At 46.8% G+C, this 5,000-nt stretch overlaps 1 protein-coding gene across 19 annotated transcripts in view; it reads right to left on the bottom strand.

The window, feature by feature from the left end:
• The window catches only part of Ndae1 (Na[+]-driven anion exchanger 1), a 264,254-nt gene that overhangs the window by 78,832 nt on the left and 180,422 nt on the right, over nucleotides 1–5,000 (bottom strand). The gene's annotated exons all lie outside the window — the stretch shown is intronic.

Below are 5,000 nucleotides of genomic sequence, written 5' to 3' on the forward strand. Positions count from 1 at the left end.
AGAGAGAGAGAGAGAGAGAGAGAGAGAGAGAGAGAGAGAGAGAGAGAGAGAGAGAGAGAGAGAGGGGAGAGAGAGAGAGGGAGAAGAAGAGAGAGAGAGAGAGAGAGAAAGTAGGAGTGAGAGAGAGAAAGGAGGAGGAGTGAGGAGAGGAGGAGAGAGAGAGAGGAGGAGAAGGGGGAAAGATGAGGGGGAGACTGAGGAGAGTGAGAAGCGCGAAGAGTGCGGGGGAGAGAGGAGAGAGAGAGACGAGAGGAGAGAGGGAGAATAGAGAGAGAGAGAGAGAGAGAGAGAGAGAGGGAGATAAGAGAGAAGGCGAGCGAGAGAAAGGAGAAGAGAGAGAGACAGTGTGAGAGAGGAGATGCAAGAGAGAGAAGAAGAAAGATGAGAGAGCAGCACGAGGAGCACGAGAATGGGCTCTTTTAGAAGGGGAGCCGAGAGAGAGAGAGGAGAGAGAGGATTGGAGAGAGTGATTGAGAAGAGAGATGGAGAGTGAGTGAGACAGAGTTGAGGCCAGATATGGAGACTACTTTACGAGATGTGTACCGACCCGGAGAGGAGGAGAGACGATGAGAGAGTTCGCTGTGGGGGAGAGAGAAGAGAGGGGAGGAGAGGAGAGAAAAGAGGAGGAGCGAGACCGAGGGAGATGAGTGAGAGAGAGACAGGAGCATCCTCGAGTGTCGATAGAGAGGAGGGACTATTTGTACGGCTATCTCAGAGGAGGAGAAGAGAAAGAATAAAAGAGGAGGAAAGACGTGTTAGGAGTTGAGAAAGAGAATGTGAGAGCTCGAGCAGACTCCCAATGACTAACTGCATGAGATCGCCCACCAATAGTACGAGAGAGGGAGAGAGACCAGCAGAGACAAACAAACAAAGCTCATTCTCCCATTCTCGATCTCGTTGCGTGACAGCTTCACCCCTCCCTCTCCGAATTCTGATCCGTGGTTCGCGTGTTGCACAGGGTGCGCTGCGTTGAGGCGAGGCACCCCCCTGACGATTCGCTTCAGTAGGCTCTGTTACGAGCGGAAGAGACCCTCGTAGAGACTAGACGACGACTGTGAGCCCTGATAGAGTAGCTAGCTGATCGAGAGAGAGAGAAGTAGAGGGATTCTCAGCTTTTGTGATTTCATTCAAAGTCTTGTCATTCTTCTTCTTGATCGGACATTTCGTTTCCCTCCTTTTGCAAAACGGCTATACCGACGTGTGCCGTAGATGTTCGTTTTAGATCTTCAGCCCATTTTTTTGCAGTGTATAGGAGAGTTGTGCTGTATCTGGAGCAGGAGAGGATAGGAGTTCCCCTGAGGAGAGTCGTAGGGAGAGAAAGAAGCGCGAGGCGGGAGAGGTCCTCGGCTTGCTCAACATCGCATAGAAAGGGGAGGACGCGGCGCCGAGAGGGCGAGAAGAATTGGACGCGCAATTACGATCTGCGGAATATAGGATCGTCTTATCTATTTATTATCTATATTATTATATTATATATATATATAATATTTATATATATATAAATAGATAATATATATATTATATATCTATATATATATTGTATGACATGATGTGTGTATATATATTGTAAAGGAGAGGGACAGGAGACAAACAGAACAAAGTCACTCTTGTCCCATCTCGATCAACGTTTTAGGGCTGATGCGTAGCATTCACCCTGCCTTCCCCTCTCCTGAACTCATGGCTGATAGCACTGTGTACGCGTTGCACTATGAGGTGTCGATGAGGCCGCATAGGTTTCGGGCTGGGAGTTTCCCCTGTCGCGGAGTAACGAAAGCATGAGAAAAGTCACCGGAGCGAACTGGGGAGGGTGAGTGTCCCTCGGCTTTCGCTACAAAGCGGCCAGGAGGTCAGACTGCGCAGGCGCCGCGGTTCACGCATGTCGGATCTGCTGCAACAATCGTGTCTTCATCGGAAATATATGACACTACTTCAACTTACGCCCCCACAGAATGGAACAGACAAAGAATCGGGTATACAAATTTAAAAACTAATTATAATATATAAGAAGAGATTAAGATCTATATAAAATTAGCATATGTTTAGAGAGTATGAATCTAGAGGAGTCCTATAAATAACACTAATCAGAGGAGGAGGGAATTCCAGGTGACTGAAAAATGATACAAACAGAGAGGAATTAAAAAATAGGGGGGAGGAAATAGTAAACAAAGGAGGTGAAAGAGAACCTCTCACACTCAAAGACTGGGATGAGAAAGAAATGCAAAAATCACATTCCAGAAAACATACATTAACACATCCCCCCCCCCACCCCCCCCCCCCACCATACACACCCCCCCACCCACCCCCCACACCCCCTTCACTACCACCCACACCTCATCCCCACCCCCCCCCACCCACAATCACACGACAGATAACCCAATAAATTAAATGACCCAACCCTCAACTCCCTACAATTCTCCCACCAACCGCCATGAGACACTCCCAACTACACTGACTCTATACTTAACCCTCAGTATGAAATCATCTCACCACCTTATACCTAAGCCATTATCACATAGACCCCAGACCGATCGATTTCGGAATCCTGGGAGAGAGCCCAGACGGAGAGTTCCTCCGAGACCCCAGAGGATAGACCCTCGGAGAGCTTTTCTAAGGAGAGGAGCCCCTCACTGGCCACTCTTTTTCTCTCTGGGAGGAGGCCGACACCCAAGCATAAACCGGTAGTTACCCTACTTCTCTCTTCCACGAAACTCAAATAGTGGGGAAAAAGGGAAAAAGAGGTGTGAGGAATTTGAGGAGAGGGGACGATTTGAAAAGGCCGTGTGAGAGAGAGAGAGTGGAGAGAGAGAGGGTGGAAGAGAGGGAGGGAGAGAGTGTGAGAGAGTCGAGAGAGAAGAGTTGGAGAAGAGAGAGAAGATCGGAGGAGAAGAAGATCGGAGCTGAGGGAGAGATGAGGAGGAGAGGAGAGAGAGCTGAAGAGAGTGAATGATATAGAAGAGGATATAGAGAGACGAGGGGTAAAAGAGTATCAGAGGTGTAGGGAGAGAGAAGTGAGGACAGAAGGAGAAGGAGAGTTATCTATATATATATAGTATATGGTATATGTAAAGTGACGGAGGGCCGAGAGAAAAGAAGACGTGAGGAAAAAGGAGAGGGACAGGAGACAAACAAACAAAGCTCATTCTCCCATCTCGATCACGTGACAGCTTCCCCCCCTCCCCATCTCCGAACTCTCTGATCACGTGTCGCGTTGCACAAGAGGTGCGATGAGGCCGCAAGTCGGGCGGGAGTTTCCCCTTCGGAGTCGAGCAAAAAGCGGCGCGACGGGCGAGTGTCCCTCGGCTTCGCTCAAGCGGCCGGGCAGACGCGGCGCCGCCCGGGTCAAGCATCTCGGACGCGCCAACTACGATCTTCGGAATTAGGACTCGTCTTAATCTATTATTATAATAATCTATATTTATATATATAGTATATATATCATATATATATATATTATATATGATATATATATATATATATATATAAATATATCTATATTATATATGATGTACATATGTGTGTATATTTATGTATATATATTCTATATACATATTACATATATATACATATATATATATATATTTATTCTATTTATATATGGATATATATGTATGTATATATGCACACACACACACACACACACACACACACACACACACACACACACACACACACACACACACACACACACACACACACACACACACTTCACACATATAGATATAACATATAGATGCACATACACATCACTATGCACATACACAGACAGACCCACTCGCGCGCGCCCACAGCGAACGAACTCAGGAACAGCTTTTCTAATTGACACCTGACCCTCACCTGGCCAGAGTGCGGCCGACACACACAAGCATACACCGGATACGTTCTCCCTACTTCCTCCTCTTCCAGACGAAAAATTTATATTTACATACAAATGATAGAGGTAAGAGAGAGAGATGAAGAGACGAGGAGACGTGAGAGAAGAGACGTTGAGAGAGTGAGAGAGAGAGAGGGGAGAGCGAAAAGGAAGCGAGGAGATAGAGGAGAAGAAAAGATTATATGTAATAGTTAATTTTTAGTTTATTATATTTATTATGATATTGACTTTTATATAGATAGATATTTATTTATATAGATAAGATTTAATAATATATATATATATCCTTATATTTTTATATATGTTACTTGAGAGTGTGAGAGTAGATTTTTATATATGTACATTTATTTTAGATGTGGGAGTGGTGTGTGACGTGGGGAGGTGGTGGGAGATGGAGATGTGGGTTGAGAGGCTGAGGAGGAGTGTTGAGAGATAGGGGAGAGGTGAGGGGTGGGGTGGTGGTTGAGGGGGGAGTGAGGAGATGAGAGAGAGGGAAGGGAGAGAGAGAGAGAGAGAGAGAGAGAGAGAGAGAGAGAGAGAGAGAGAGAGAGAGAGAGAGAGAGAGAGAGAGAGAGAAAGAGAGAGAGAGAGAGAAAGGACAAAGAAAACACATAAATTCTATTTAAAAGTTAAGCTACTGTATAATGGACAAACAGGAAAATATCACCTGGACACCGGACTATTGGTAAACAAATGAATATCTGTCAAGATACAGAGCAAACAATTTTCTCTCTCTCTCTCTCTCTCTCTCTCTCTCTCTCTCTCTCTCTCTCTCTCTCTCTCTCTCTCTCTCTCTCTCTCTCTCTCTCTCTCTCCCTTCTCTCTCTCTCTCTCTCTCTCTCTCTCTCTCTCTCTCTCTCTCTCTCTCTCTCTCTCTCTCTCTCTCTCTCTCCCTCTCCCTCTGTCAGAGAAACAAAAAGAAACGAAAGCAGTCCTCCCCCGAGCCGAGCGTCACAGCCGACCGACCGCCTTGGAGACGCTAGCCCCAATCAAGACGTCAAGCAGGACGACGTCAGGTTCTCCACTTTTGCTCCTAGACCTGCGTGACGCCTCGGCCCGAACATGACACCGCGTGCACGTAGCGGCCGCCGGGAGGAGGCACCGCGCGGCCCTTCCGTGGCACCGACGC

This window comes from Penaeus japonicus, unplaced genomic scaffold (assembly GCF_977035675.1).
Source record: "Penaeus japonicus unplaced genomic scaffold, GWHDUDI00000001_assembly GWHDUDI00000016, whole genome shotgun sequence".
NCBI classification, from domain to species: Eukaryota; Metazoa; Arthropoda; class Malacostraca; order Decapoda; family Penaeidae; genus Penaeus; species Penaeus japonicus.